Raw genomic sequence first — 16666 nt, forward strand, 5'->3', positions numbered from 1 at the left:
GGAATGGGAAGAACCCTGGCGAGGAGAGGAGAGGAACCTCTGAAGTCAGACCTCCTAGAGAGGGAAGGGAGGTACTTGCGCTTGTTCCGGGTCTCGGCCAGGAATGGGTCGAGAACCGGTCCAAATAGCTTCCCCCAGAGATGGGGGCTGATGCTAGCTTAGTCTTGTTTTTAACGTCCGCTTGCCAGTGGCGGAGCCAGAGTAGACGGCGGGCGGTAACCTGGGACGAAATGGCCCTGGTGGAGAACTTTGCCGCCTGGAAGGTGGCGTCTGCCAAGCTCGGCGCGGCCAGGATCTTGGCAATGTCCTGGTGCGCCCTGAGATTGGCTGCGGGAACATGCTGCTTGAGCTGCTGGAGCCACTTGATGGAAGACCTGGTGAAAAAGACGCGGCAGTGAAGGCCCTGACTCCCCAGGCGTCAGAGAGGTGAGCGCGCACAGGGCCAGTTCAGCTCGCTTGTCCTCGGGCTGGAGAGCATCGAGTGAGTCGCTGGGAGTAGAGCGGGAAGCCAGGCCTACCACGGGCTGCGTCCACGGGGAGGATCGAGCAAGGTGGAGAACTGCGGTTCCAGGTTAAAAAACCACTTGTCCTGGGCATTGGGGGAGGGGGCCCCGAGGAGGCCAGCTGCCTAGAGACCATGTCTGAGAATATGGGCGGGACAGGGATCACCTCAGTTTCCACCACGGGCTGAGAGAAGAGAGAGTCGGGAGGAACCCCTGCCGCCGCTGGTGGGGGAGGGGGGTTCAGGCCCGAGGTAGTCCTGGCTTTGAACAGGAGGGACCTAAATAGGTGCGGTTTAAAGAGCCCTAAAAACGCGGGCTGGCCTGGAGAGAGGCCCTCGTCCTCCGACATGTCCCCCTCTAGGGGGCCTGTTCCCGAAAAGAGTTCGCTGCCTATGAGGGACCCCATGTCAAGGTCCTGCTCGTCCCCAAAGAGGGAAGGGTCCCCGGGTTCTTGGGCCTCCATCCCCTCCATCTCCAAAGGTAAGGTTAAGTCCCCTTGGGGAGTTGCCTGACCATGCGAGGCCGCTGATCCTAGGGCCTCGGGGGCCGCAGGCCGAGGAGCCAGACCGGCCAGCTGCTGCATCTGTTGCGCTACCCTTTGCCGGATGGCCAGCTCCATAGCCTGCATTAGGTTTTCGGGTATTTCCGCCATGGGGGGTGGGTGAGACTCCTCCGGGCGCAGTTCTACAGCAGTGGTGGGCAAGGTGACCTCAGGGGCCTGTCCAGGCTGTGGGGAAGAAGCAGAAGCAGGAGAGGAGGGGAGAGGAGGATGGGTGGAGGTTGATGGAGCGGAAGGGTCCCGGGGCACAGAGCTTGACTCATGAGAGCGTCTGTCAATTTCCCTTTCGAGGGCCCTGTGTCGCCTGAGGGCATCCCTTTGGGAAGCTTTGGATGGTTCCTGTGCCTGTTTGCGCAGGTGGTGGGATTTAGCCTTGGCCTTCAGAGAAGTGCCACGAGAGGTATTGTCGTCTGCCATCTGGAGAGGAGAGAAAAAAAGGAAAAATTTTCTGGTTAATGCGAGGCGGTTAACGGGTCTGGGTACAGCCTAAGCAGAGGCTGGAACTCCCAGTGCTCGTATTGCACCCCTTTTTGTCAAGGCAACAGAATTGTTCTGCAACGTGTTGGGAAGTAGGGCCCAGCCGGGGGCCAATCAGCCAGAATGAACGCCAAGCTGTCCCTGCCGGGCGAACCGGGAAGGGACCTAGGCAGGATTGCAAGGTATTTGAGCAGTCCCAGGATCTGCCCAGGAGTCAGGGAAACAATGCGGCCTACTGGTAGGCCTCTGATAAAAACCAATGACCCTGGGGCCGCAGGTAGAAGGGAATAATGTAAGCTGAAACCAGGTCTGGATGCGGCCTACATGGAGGCCGGGAATCCCAGCGCACGTTCCACGCCCCCCTTTTAGTCAAAAAAATTTTTTTCTGTTTAAAATAGAGGTTTGGTACGAACCAGGGCCTAGCCCAGAGACCAATCAGCCAGAAGGTGAACGCCAGGCAGCTACCCCTGCCGGACGGACCGGGGAAGGGGTGGGGGGCAGAGCTGCTACTTCGCCTGCTGGGGAAAAGGCCGCAGGGCCAACGGGCCCTATTTCTGCAGGAGGCCTGTCGGTAGAATGAAAGACAGGCTGAGACGTGGGAGTCCCAGGCTGCCTAATGGTCAGTTAAGGCTGCGGCCTGTAAAAGGGCCTCTAGTAATGGCGGACGGCCATGCGGCCACTCACAAGATGGCGGCCGTTCCAGGGCACACCCAAGATGGCGGACGCCACAGGGGGCCCAAGATGGAGGCCGCAAGTAACGGAGGCAGCCCCAGCAGCGGTAAACTCCCAGGGAAAAATAGAGAAATTGACCCTTTGGGAGAACCAGGGAAGCGTACCATGGGCTAGATGGCGTTCGCGGGGGGGGGGAACGGCGGCTAAAGCGAGGAGAGGCAGGCAGAAACGAAGCGGCCTCGCGCGGAGCGATTAGGCGGCAAACGAAGCGGTGGGGGGGGGCAGCGCTCGAAGCGCTCGTTTTCTCCCCTTAAGGAAACAGTTCGGATGTTAAAACACTCCCTGGGGAGTTCAAACCTGAGTTCCTGCGCTGCCTGCCGGTGATCCACGTAGAAAGCGATGAGAGGAAGAGGCCTAGAATGCTGAACGACCGGAGCAAGAGAAAAACAGCCTGTTTGCCACGAGGCTGAGCAAAAAACTGGGGAGCACCCGAGGACCACGTGACGGTGAGGGGCGTTCCTCAATTTCAAGCTCAGCCTGTAAGAGCCGAGACTGGAGCTCCTCCCAACCTGGACGCTCGAGACAGCTCTATGGAAAAAGTACAGAATACCTCCATCAACCCCTTTCTTATTGCTCATGTCCATCAGACTTGTGTTTCAACATAAAGCTAATTCTATGTGCATCCTTATTTGGTTGGCCACTTACCTAGAATCTGAATAGGTTCAACTTTGCCCACTTAAATGTTTCACTGTACATAACTACACCTTATATAAATATATAGAGTTTGAGTTGCAAAAAATTAAGACTAATAACATAAAACAATTGCAGGTTATTAAGAAAATTGATGCAAAATTGATTAATGCTATTTGGAACTTCAAATGTCATGGAAAAGTGGCTGAAATCAGCTGGTTATGTTATTGGGACTTCTGGCATTGAAAGAAACTAAAATGCATGTACATATGCTTACATCCATTCTTGTACACTCTCAGGGTATACCTGTCTTGGGAGATATTTGATTTTCTTGGTCATGTGCCCTCCTTTCATCGTTCTGTGCTAGCAAATGGCTATAATTAGATTAGCAGCCTGCTAAACAGCAGTGACAGTATCCAAGCCTCAGAGAGCATGTGCTAGATTCTGCATGTGCCTTTCTGCCATTGGCTGACAACATTTGCTGCTTTCCAATTTGATAGGCTTCCACAGTAATCTGTATGCTGCATTAGAGACATAGATACAGTGGAATAGTGTTCATGCAACAGTGGAGGAACTCTTCTGTAGCATGAAAGAAAAACATACAGAAGAGAGAGTCGTTGCTCTTTATTATAAACCTATCAGCATTTTAACAACTGCTGGCTGCAGGCAGAGGTCAGTGAAGGAGTTTCAGTTCATGGTAATTACTTTCAGGTCTTTATCTCCTCCCATAAAACACATCCATGCATGAAATGAATACAGTTAATCATGTCATCTATCTAATTTTCTTCTGTTTTCGTTAACATGTGCAACCTCCTGGAATGGTCATCACATGACAAAACACATAATTATATTTAAGATTTAGCAAGAAAATATATTGTTATTGCATGGAAGGGTCTCGTGAAATCTTTGACCCTGGCACTTACTTATTTTTGTTGTGATAAGAGTGTTAGTATTTGTTTGGAATTTAAAACAAACAAAAGATAACAACAACTGAATTAGAATATATATAACTTTTTTTCATTCATGAAGAATGAAATTTTTCTACATAATGACCATTAATCAGGGATAATTCTGGAGGTAGCCTTCAGTTCATTCCAGGCGGTAACAATAAGCCTATTTATGCAAAAACAGGAACTTGGATTAATATTGTCTATTGTCTGTCTGCAGCATATTGTGAGGATTCTTTGTTTGATCCTCCGAATTCCTTATTAAGTAGGAACTCACTTACATTGCAGTGGATCTATCATTGCATAGCTATTGTTACAAGATACTGGTTTTAAGCTTACGTATGTGTGGTATGTGTCAAAGATCTTACCGGGTCTGTAGCAAAATAGAATTTGCTATAACAGGATGGTGCAGTGAAACGTTTTGACAAACTTGCCTGGTTTATTTTTTTGAGAAAGGGAAGAAGAGTCTGCTATGATTCTCTTCCTTCACTCTCTCCATTAGATTCTTGTTTATAGGCAACTTTAGATTTTTGAGAGTTCCTCAGTAACTGATCCAAACTTATTCAGAAGTGTGCTGATTGAAGGTACGCTCCTTGCTTGATTATTTAAAGGAACAGCTGAAGCCGGAAGTGCTACAATAGATCTTTAGTTGTGTAGTTATAAAAGAAAACATTCATAACAAACCTTTGAAAACTACTGCTTTATAAATTATATTCTTATGTATACTCGTGTATTAGCAAATGGGTATGGTTTGTTTCTCTGGAGCTTTTTGTAAACTAGGTTCTTTGAAGTTGCTCCTGCGAATGTTTTGACTGCTGACAGCCAAGTAAATGTGCATTAGGTCACGAATTGTCTAGCTGGCATTTAGCCACCATGCGTCTGGATAACAGGAGAATGAACTGTTTGCTTTTGTTTCAAATCTCATTACTACTTTTACTTTCAGGTTTTTCTCTAATTAAATTTTACCAAACACACCTCAGTTGTAGGTTTCTGTTTCTAATACATGCGTGTATATATGTGTATGTGTATGTAAGTATCCATGCATGTATATGTATTATATACATTGTGTGTATGTGTGTGTATTCTATACAGTGTGTGTCTGTCTGTGCAAAGTTTTCTTTTCCTTGGTATCAATAAATCAGAATGGCATCTCAAATTTAATCGTCATCCAAGCTGTGAATTTATTTTAATTTTGAAATATTAAGCATAAATTAATTATACATTACATAGTGGCTTTGGACAACTGCTGGAAATGATTTTACCATTAGAATCTTTATCATTTTTTACCAAAAAAACTAAAGTTGGGGGCGATTCACTTAACAACTGTGGCAAGGAAATTCGTAAAATGGGACAAAACTCACTTAACAATAGAAATTTGGAGCTCAATGATGGTCATAAGTCAAGGACTACCTGTATTGTAGTTTTTAATTAGATTTTGGGGATTGTTTAAAACACAATCCCAAAAATCTAATTAAAACTACAATACAGGTAGTCCTTGATTTACAGCCATTTGTTTAGTGACCGTTTGAAGTTACAATAGCACTGGAAAAAGTGACTTATGACCATTTTGCACACTTATGACCATTGCAGCATTCCCATGGTCATATGATCAAAATTTGGGTGTTTGGCTACTGGCTCATATTTATGACATTGCAATACCCCAGGGTCCCATGATCCTCTTTTACAATCTTCTATCAAGCAAAGTCAAGCAAGATTCATTTAACAACCATCTTACTATTTTAACAACTGAAGTGATTCACTTAACTGTGGCAGGAAAGGCCATAAAATAGGGTGCAACTCACTTAACAAATGTTTTACTTAGTAACAGAAATTTTGGGCTCAATTGTGGTTGTAAGTTGAGGACTACCTAGAAGTAATAATGCTACATTAATTATTGCCCTATTTGCTGTACATTTTTTTATTTTCTTGCAAACTTTGCTGTTTGTAGTCCACATCAATACTATTCATCTATGTATGTCTGCTTCAGGATACCACTTCATTTTCTATTGAAAGTTGATGTTTCATGGATTTGCTTATTGATATGGCATGAAGAAATAACTGTTTATAACCTTATAGGGTTAAAGAGATATTAAATTATGTGATGAAGTCTGGAAGTAATTTTGTTGATATATTTGTTTTCTTTTTTTATTAATTCCTTGCTTTTTCTTCTTTCTTTTTCTTTTTTCCTGAAGTTTTTACTATTTTTTAAATCTTTTTCTAACTTTATTTTTTATTAGTTTTCATTATTGTAATCAAAATTCTTTATCAAAGTTATATTTTTTGAAATAGAAATGCTTTAAATGTTTTGGATAAAAGACAATAATGCAATTGTAGATCATACATCTTTGAAATTGCCAAAATTTCTTAATTCAAAACATTTCTACCAAAAATGTTGATCATGGAAGATTGTGGAAAAAAATTCTAACCAAATCTTTCCTTAAATGGACAAAAACAAATTAAAAACAGAGTGGTCCAGAAGATTCTCTCCAAATATGGAGAGGAAAAGTGTTAAATATCCTAATTTCATAATATATGTTAATGGGATTTAAGTGGTAAATAGCCAGAAAAGAAATATGGTAATTAACTTGATGAATAATTTGGCCCAGACGGCAGTTCCAAAATTCAAAATTGAAAGACTTGAAGGAAACTATAAATCAGATCACACAAGTAGGACTAGTCTTATCAATCTGTGATGTAACCCTCTTAGAATGTGGTCTATCATTGTAGTCACCATACTTCAAAAATGATACTATAAAACTGAAATGTTTGAAGAGCCTTTGTATGGTCACAAGGTTCAACATTATGAGATTTTTAAACTTTATAAAGTGATAAGGAAGCACAATTAACATTAGAGTGGTATCAGGAAACTGAACAAGAAGGATGTGTCCTTCTCAGTATACTGAAACTTGAGTGATGGGAAATTCAAGATATAAAAGATAAATAGTCTTTAGTTTAATTACCTTTGTTCAGTAATGATCAATTTAAATAATTTAAAAATTAGATAACTCCATTTTAAATACATTTATCCTAGAGTATTGCCATGGCTATGAAAACTATAAGTCATGCATTTATTTACAATAAACAATGCTCAATAATGCCAAAATATGATTGGGAGCCATCCAGAGTAGGTTACAAAATGGGTAGTTACATAAATGTTAAACAATAAAATAAACAATAAAATTTATTTTATTTTCCAATATGTTACAAGTTTGAGGACAGAGGAAATAATTTATTATCTTACTATCATGGAAGCAGATCCCAATTTTAAAAACAAGAATACTTAAGCATCTTTGAAATAGTAACACTGTATCTGTATGTATTAAAAATATATTAAAGATCTAGTGTCTTGTGTCACCTTAATAATGAAAATGTATCCTGAACCAGCATAGAATCTTATTATTTAACTTGTTTATGTATTCTGGAGGTCTCTTAAATTTAACATTTCTGACAATTTACTGTGTGTCCACAGAAGTAATAAATAGACATGTAAGGCTCCTTTTATAATAATAATTAGACCCAATTCAGTAAAGTTCAAATATTTTGGAATTATGAATAGCTGTTGCACAATATCCTGGCACATGCTCTTTGTTTAGCTATCTAAGTTCCTTGCTTACATCATCACAGATCCTACTGCACAATTTGCATCCTGTACATGGAACAACTCAGGGGTAGGAAAGTGATTTGCCCTGTGCCAGTCTCTTTTAGATGATTCAAGTAGCACAACTTTTGCTTTTGCATACAATAATCAAATTGGGTTGGCACTGTTTTCAAAATAGTAGGAAGAAAGATCATTGCCATGTTTCCCTCACTTCTGACGTTTATGTTCTTCACCAGAATTTTGCAGGAGGCAAAAACATCAAGATGTTATTAGCACTTTATGAAAATCTATTCTTTTTCCCTCTTATTTCCTGCAGAAAGAAATACTTAATTCACAAGTACTCCATGAAGTACTGCTTTGGTTTCTGCAGCAGTCTTGATTTGAAACAAATTCACCTCTTCTTTCCATTCCGTTTTGGAGCTTCGGGGTAAAAAGGAGAATTTAAATTCATCCAGTCATTTGAAATGAACTTTTGGAGAATAACTTTTGGAGCTATACCAAAAGAGGCTCCTCTTGATTTGCCCAAAGAGTAAAGAAGGTCTAATGTATTTTCATACTTTTGGGGGTTTTGCGAAAAGCATTAGAAATATGGTGACATTTATTTTTGTGTTTAATGAAAGCTAATATTTTTCTTATACAGGGAAAGCAAGAAATTATGGTGCAAAAAAGATTATTTGTCTTCACCAAAGGGGCAGATGGAGAAATCAAACTCTGGATCATTTATTTGCCTTTTCCCTGATTGACTTAGCTCCTGATCTTTTTAGAATTTTACAGCCTGAAATTTGATTCCTGGTGGAGCTAAGGACACTCGGTCAAGATGTTGGTAGTTCAAAACCATTTATGTATAAGGATTATACTCCCAGGACTTCAGATCTGAAGGGAGAAAGATTTTTCAGAATTCAGAAGGGCTGTTCCTGCAGCCATTTTTTCTTAAAGGAACTCCTTTAAGGAATCCCATCTACTCCTAAGGTCATCAAGTTCCTTCTGCAACTGTTTAGTTTAAGAAGTTGCCAGCAAGTGTTACCTTTCCATTCCACAGACTCTTGTTCCCTTTGGAGCTGAAATGCTGCATAGCCATGGCTACTTCTGCTGCCTTGGCAAGACCAATTATTTGTCTTGAAACCAGCTATAGTTTTTTGAAGACTTTTAGCATACTATACATCCCTTAGGGAATGGTGGTGAACCATTATGACATAAAAATGACAAAAGAGGTAGAAAATGTTTCCAGGCACTTTTGATTAAAGTCTAAATGCAGATATGAGGCAACACTTGGAATAGCTCCGCTCACTGCTATAATCTGTTGTCAGATATCTATAATCATATGCTTCTATTTACCACATTAATCAGCCTGTGCTAACTCACTTGGCATCTATATGAATACTTTGTGCGCCGTAATCATTTAATGTCAATGACTTTTTTGAGTTGGGGTAATCCCAGCAGTTGACAGGCTCATGGGTGGGCCATCTGTGTCTTACAAATACATACACATGAATTGTCTTCTGACCTACTGATTCTGCACTAGCGTGTTTTTTTTTCTCCCACTACTCTTAGAAAGTGGCACTGTTAATTATATTGAGCAGAATCATTAATGAGGGAGATGAGGAATTTGACAACTGTTTAGTATTTCTGTTACTGGCTAACATGGGTCGTGAATTATCCTCCTAGCTATGTAGTAATACCATCTTTCTCTAACAGTACGACACCCCCCCCCCCCATAGGAAGGCCCAGCATTGTTTTATTGGCATGAGTGAAATTAAGCCCTGCCCCCAAATTTGGGCCTATTTAGGGGGTGGGGGATGCTGGGGGTGGGAGGGCAAATTTGCCATTAGGAGCAGTCCGTGGGCAGCTATGCCTCGCCACCAGGCTGCTCCTAACGGCCGATCATAGCGGAGCGCAGAGTTTCCTATCCCCGCCAAGTGCCTTTGCCACAAACCATGGTTCTGGCTGCAGGCCAGGTCAGTGGGTGGGCGATGGTGTGGATGGCAGTGGCAGCAGGGCACTTTGCGTCATGGGACCTTTGTTGGCCACTGCTTCCTCTGCCGCCGTCAGTTCCCCTTCTGCCCTCGCCACGGCTTATGCCATGTTCGGATGGTGGTGGCAGGGTACTTTACATCACAGGAACTTTGTCAGCTGCCACTTCCTCTGTCACCATCGCTTTCCCTTCTGCCCTCGCTGCGGCTTATGCCATGTTCAGAGTGCTGCCAGCAGTGGCTGGACAACCCACTGCTGATGAGAACTGCCTGCCCTTCTGCAGAGGCGTCGCTTTGCTTGACACTGGCTGCATCGACAATGTCCTGCAGGTCAGTGATTCATTCGGGCTTTGGTGGATGGAAGCGGCAGCAGGAAGGTGATGCCATCGTTTCTCTCCCCCCATGTCCCTGTCCTTCAAGGAGATGAAGGTTGGGAGTGGTTACTTCTTCCATTTAAGGGAGTGCTAAGGGTGAATGAATGAATGAACCTTCCAATCCAAACATAAGATAAAGGGAATCATCCTACAGACCCTTGGATGGAAATAGGATGGAAATCCACCTCCTGGATTTCTCCTGGCAAATCCCAAGGACACTCTTCCCTCTCTCCCTTCTTTTTCCCCAGCCAAGCTTCCCAAAGGATTCTCCTGTTAATTCATTCATTCAGCTTCCTTCTCCCCCGCCAGTCTGTATTCTTAGGGAACTGATGGAGGGAATGAAAATAAACAAAGTTTAAAGAGGGGGGAAAGGTCCACGGGGGGTGTTGAGCAGCTGGAGCAAGAGGAGAGCCATACAGCTGAATGAGCCAAGAGAGTCCGCTTGAACAATGCAGGTGGAGGGACAGACTCCAACAAGACCATGACCTGAAGCTCTGGGATGGGCAGCAAAACGGGGCATGGGGGAGAGAGAAATGATGGCATTACTCTCCCGCTGCCGCTTCCATCCACTGAAGCCTGAATGACTCACCGACTTTCAGGACATTGTCGACACAGCCGTTGTCAAGCAAAGCAATGCCCCTGCGGAAGGGCGGGCAGTTCTCATCAGCAGTGGGGTGTGTTCAGCCACTGCTGGCAGCACTCTGAACATGGCATAAGCTGCGGCGAGGGCAGAAGGGAAAGTGATGGCGGCGGAGGAAGTGGCGGACGACGAAGTTCCTGTGATGCAAAGTACCCTGCCACCGCCGTCCACACTGCCACCCGCCTGCCCGCTGACCCGGCCTGCAGCCAGCACTATACCTGGGTCTGCAGCAAAGGACTTGGCAGGGGTAGGGAGCCTTCCGCGTTCCACCATGATTGGCTGTTAGGAGCGGCCTGGTGGCGAGGCGTAGCTGCCTGTGGACCACTCTAGGTGAGGGTGTGTGTGTGTGAATTTAAGTCACCCCTGAAAAGACGGCCTTGCCGTGTTTTCGGCCTGGCCTTATTTTGTGAGAAACACGGTATTAAAAGCCTAGTAATAAGAACCATGTGTATAATATCACACTATGTAAATTCCCAGGCTCTATTGTTTATTCATACCTATCCCATCTATTTATTCTTTTAGCTCATTAAAGATTCTAGTTCTTTTACTGATAATCTCCTAGTTTTTATTGATAATCTTCTTAGAGTTTTTAGCATCTTGACTACATATTTAACTTCTTCAGGGTACTTCATAATGAAACATTTTAGTCTTTTTTATTTTTGTCTTGATTCTGTTACCCTGTTTCAACTTTTTAAAAAAGCCTTGTTCTTTGAGAATGAATCTTATTGTGGTTTCCTATTCACCATTCATAGCTGAGAATTATGGTGGCATATAAATTTAATACAGAAATAATAAATCAAATAAGTAGTTACATTTTACATCTAAATGTTGCCAACATTTATGAGTACAGTAGCAGCCAAAAGTATAGGTATTTCTCAACTCAGTCCCTCAATCCAATTTGTTGTGAAATAAGTTGAAATTGACACAAGTAAATGGCATCCACCAGTTCATAGAGCAGACACTTTGCTTTTGATGTAGTAGGGAAGATTAATAAATATTGTAGTAAATGCATATGCTTGTACATCTGTTATGCCTGTATTTTTTCAACATTTGTAGCTTGTCAGATACTACAAGAAACAGGCATTTAAATTATAGTGATGCTGTCCTAAAATAAGTACAAAAACAACATCTTCAAATTTTGTGAGCTCTGAAATTCTCACATGCTCTCACCCATTTTCTGAAAATAAAACATTTATAATACATTTGTTTGCGTTGAATTCTGTAGTGTCTCTCTGGAGAAGTTATTTGTACTGCATTGATACCCACGTTTTATGACAGACCCCAGAGACTTTCAAAGATGATACAGTTGTTTGTATAAAACATAAACTGGAGACCACTTGATAGCATTTGTCACAGTCTGAACTGAACACAGATTTCTTTTCTATGTTGTAACAAATAAGAATGTTTCCCAGAAATTTTCTTATCTGTATATAGTGGAAAACAATTTACCAGCACTCTTTCAACATGTGACATTTCTGTTACTGATATAGGCTGATATAGGCCATATAAGAGTTGTTTTAATAACTCCTGATAATTGTTTTATTTAGTCACTGTATCCAATTTATTAATATTTAGTTTGTACTTTCTTAATATTTAATTTGCCAAACCAAAGTTATGGTAAACTGTTACTTTAGCCTCCTTTTTGCCCTTTCGAGATACTAGATTTACTTTAATCAACTTGACTGATTATATTTGTGATTTGAATATAAAACTTTCCCTGCCAGATTCATAAAACTGTCCAGGGATCCTACCATCATCTTAAAATTTCCCTTGCTTTTTTCCTGTTTCTTTTTCCTTTTTATTTAATCACATAAATTCATTGAAAAGAAATAACGGAATTGCTGCAAAATATATGATTATTGGGTCCTTTTGCACCTGAATTCATTATATAAGCAACAGATATGCAACTCAGAGCATGTTTTTGCATTGTGGCATTCATATACAACCCACTTTTTATTTTTACATTATAAATTACATTACAATGACTAAATGTGCATTTTAATATGCTAGCTTGAAGTAGCATTTTGTTTTGCTATGTGCATATATATTTTAAAACTCATGAAGATCTTAGTTGCCTCTTAATAAAGAGCCCATCTTACTGCATATTTTAATGTTAATTAATTCTTGAGTGTGGAAACTATTTTTAGTTTATTATTTGTCTCCCTCTTTATATGAAATTGTGTTACTGAAATGCATAAAATAGCAATCATGGTTAGTTTAAACAGCAGGGAAAAATCTAAAATCCATAGTTAGCTTAATAATTTCTTAAAATGAGTCAAAATGGAAGTAAAGTTAAGTTTGAAAGTTTTTGTGAATTTGCCTGGCAAGGTATTAATAAGGTGTATTGTATTATATGATATAATAAAACGGGGCACAAGAAATAATTCATAAAGGCAAAACGAACATTTCTTTCATTTCAGAAGTAGAGAAATAGACTTTAACTTTTCTAGAATTGGTAAACATTACTGCTTAAAAATATTCTTTGGTTTACTATTTTCATCTATTCATCAGAAACTTTGTAATTGTGTACCATCAAAAAAGGTTTATCAAAACTGTACAGATTTTTCATTTCACTAATTTCTCACTTGCCCTTTTCTGGTCATCATGCTTCTTTCCTCTAATAACCTTTCAAATACAGCTATTGAATATACTTGGCCATCTTTGTTGTATATTACTAGGATTTCCTAGCTTATTACAAGATTTTCCAGTGGTTGATAGCTTGTGTGCAGTTAAGTCAGTGGTGGGTCTTTAATGACCATGTAAATAAATGACATGACTATCTGTCGCCAAACTGGTCCTTCATTTTCCAGTCCATCCAACTGGTGGCGGCCATTCCTTCCTTTTTGTTGCTTTTCTTTCCTTCCACTTTCCCAGCATTATAGACTTCTGAAGGATATTAAAGCTGTTTGTTTACTTGGCTAGCCATGCTATTCTCAATACCAAATTTTGTAGTACTTGCTATGTATTACTTTCCTCCAGGGTGCTAGCTAATCAACAGATTTTTACCAGATATGGCAGAATTAGGAATCTGACAGAATGAGAAATTGTTCCATGCAGATGGGCATTATCAATAATTTTACAGAGATTTTCCTAAATTTCCTTTAAGTGGAGCATGTCTCCTCATTATTCTCTACAAGCCAAAGCTTGTGAAATATATATAGATCAAGGCTGACCTCCATCACCCCTGATTGTTTAATGAAGTACTCACAGAGCTGGACTTAGTTATTCCTTTAATTAAATGTACTGAACTGCGAGAGCAATTACGTTTTCACAGTGGCACATCACATTTTAAATGAGCATCAAGCTTTGCTTTTTCTTCACTTGAATTCCTTTTGTGTACCACAAGCTCCTACATAAAACATTCAGTTCAGAGTAAAGATGCACATAAGAAAATTATTAAAAGGACTGAATAACTTTTTGCAGAATTGTGGAGCAACAGTTACTCCTCACCACACAATTGTATAAGAGGAAAAGACATGAATTTGCAGTTTATAATGAAGTTTGTTTTTAACTGGAAAAGGATTGGAGTGAATTCCCAAAAGAATGGAAAGTCTGCTTATACTAGAAAAATGTTGCTCTTTTCATTAAAAATAGAAATTTCTAAATCCCAATATCAATTGAGAAAAGGATGTGTTGACTTCTTTTGCCTCACAATTTTCTCCTTGCAATGCATATATTATTGATAATAACAAATATGTATATTTATACAGGAAGAAACGGATGCAGCTATCTCCGTTTTATCTCTTAAGCAGGTTTTATTGGGTTCAATTTGAAGAAGAATGCAATGGAGAGAAAATACACACTTTTCTGTTACAGGATTATTATTTTTTTACATCTTACTTAGTAAAAGTGCAGGAACTCTTCACTTCACAACTGCAAATTTCAAATGGCCTTAGCTTAGTGAAAAGTACAAAAGAATTAGTATCCACAAATTTATATATCTAGCTGCATATATAACCTATTTCCTGTATCCAACAAATATGTGCAAACTGAACACATCAGTGAATTAATGTTGAGTACCGTCTATACTAACAGTGAATTCATTTCCATTCTCTAAATATCAATTAATATTTAGCTAGCTAAAATGATTTCCACAATCAAGGCAAATTTGAATTAAGTCAATCACTAGTATTCATTTATTTAGTGAATCACTAGTATTCATTTAGTGATCTTTCAAAGAAAGATCACTGAAAAAGTGACTTATTTTCACACTTAACAACCATTGCAACAAGATGGTAATGTGATCAAAATTTAGATGCTTGGCAACATATTTATGATGGTTGCAATATCCCAGAGCCATGTGATAATCTTTTGCGTCCTTCTGACAACTAGGTTAATTAGGAAAACAGATTCACTTAACTATCTTACTAACAACAATGCAACAATTCACTTAACAACAGTGGCAATAAAGGTGATAAAATGGGGGCAAAACTCACTTAACAACAGTCTCACTTAGCAATAGACAATTTGGGGTCAATTGTGGTTGTAAATCGAGGATTACTATATCTATAATCAACTGGAAATTCTGATATACTGATTGAAACTGAATATTCACACCCAAGACTGGATGTTGACTGTGGAAATTCTGCCTTTTTGTGTCAGTATATTTGCGTTTTATATCATATATAGCCAATTAAGAAACTATGGAAGATTTCTATTATTGGTCCCCCCCACAATCTGAAGTAGGTCAGGCAACTTAACTTTTATAATGAAGCTGCTGCTCCAATCATCTAATAATTTATTTCAGGCAACAAGGTCCTATTGGGTATGTAACTATGGATTTCATTTGCATTTAAAATACAGTTATATATTTTTTTCATTCTTACAAAACCAAGTCAGTAATTATAAACAAAGATGCTTGGGGTTTTATTTTAAAGAAAGCTCTAACTGCCAAGTATTGTGTACTAGGTGCTTCTGCTTTTAGTTTTACTTAAAAAGAACAACAGCCTGAGCCTCTTGTAAAAATGAAGTGCTTTCCTAATGAAATTTGTTAGCACCAACATCTGCCATCATCAATCATATTGACCATTGTATATTTTTTTATTTAAATGTAGAGACACATACACCACACCATACCATTTCAGCATACTGTATCCAGTTCCCCACAAGAGAGATTGAGATGAGATGAGACAAACAGCATATAAATGTAATAAATAAAAAAAAAGCAAGCAGATCCCACCTTAACTTCTCCCAGGTATTTTCCATTGCTTTTGCCTCTTCCTTCTACTGCAGTTCTAGAATTTCAATCATTAGTAGACACATAGAGATAAATCACATTTACACACAATTTAAAAAGAGATAATAGAAAAGCTAAGAAGGAAACAAGAACAGGAGAACACATTTTCTACATCAATCAACACTCGGATAAACAGGGATTAGCACCAGACAAACAATCAAGCAGAAAATCATACACCAAAACACTGACAGGGCAAGCCACTTTATATAAACAGGGAACAAGCCCCACAATCAACAGCACTGATGATGATACCCATCAGTAAAAACATTTGCAAGCCAACAATTGTCAGGAAGACCAGATTCACACATGAAAGTTCCATTAAACTGATTAATGTCAGGTACAAATAACCAGAAATAAGAGTTGAGTTTGAAGCATCAAGAGTTTATTCTTGCCATTTATACACAAGAATCTAAGCACTTAGTGGTCCAAGGTAAAGTTATGCTAGAGAAGGGTGAATGGAGTTCACCCTTCCGTTGGAAGGGGACTGATTTTGGATCTTTTGTGGCTGCACAATGATTCCAGACTGATTATGCGTTTAACCTCACCCTCCAGCTCAGCCTGCTCATTTCCTACACTTATTGCTAAAAACAGCACGAGAATCTGAATTAGAATTAGATACAGATCAATTGCACTTGGGGAGAGTTGGATTTAGTTTGCTTCTGATTACATATTCTAGACTGATCCCCTCTTTCACTCTGCCCCAGGTTCTGCCATTCTTGTAACAATCATGCTCAAACTGCACCAAGGATTCCACAGTTGTGAAATGTTCTGTGTTTTGTTGAAAAGGATATTTTGATTGAAATGTTTACAGCATCAGTTTCCCAGCTGGGAAAGGGACTGAGGCTGTATAATACAGTCTTTCCTTTGTGAAACTTCAATGTTTTCAGTCAATTAGAATTATATTAATGTTAGTTCTTTACAGATGCAAGATATTTCCTTGTTTCATTATACACAGCAAGGCTTGTGATCAAGGAAAAGTAGTGGAAGACATATGTAGGCT

The 16666-nt window shown here is 40.1% G+C and overlaps 1 protein-coding gene and 1 long non-coding RNA gene across 2 annotated transcripts in view; one reads left to right on the plus strand and one right to left on the minus strand.

Annotated features, from left to right (window-relative positions):
- LOC148126385 (uncharacterized) overlaps positions 1-4279 on the minus strand; it is a 30543-nt gene extending 26264 nt beyond the window's left edge. Inside the window, exon 1 of the long non-coding RNA XR_015743208.1 lies at positions 4217-4279. This is a non-coding gene — a long non-coding RNA (uncharacterized LOC148126385). The remainder of the gene's footprint in view (positions 1-4216) is intronic.
- The window catches only part of FAM110B (family with sequence similarity 110 member B), an 85910-nt gene that overhangs the window by 54269 nt on the left and 14975 nt on the right, over positions 1-16666 (plus strand). The gene's annotated exons all lie outside the window — the stretch shown is intronic.

The sequence above is a fragment of the Pseudonaja textilis genome, chromosome 3 (genome assembly GCF_049901715.1).
Source record: "Pseudonaja textilis isolate UNSWEBS1 chromosome 3, rPseTex1.2, whole genome shotgun sequence".
NCBI classification, from domain to species: Eukaryota; Metazoa; Chordata; class Lepidosauria; order Squamata; family Elapidae; genus Pseudonaja; species Pseudonaja textilis.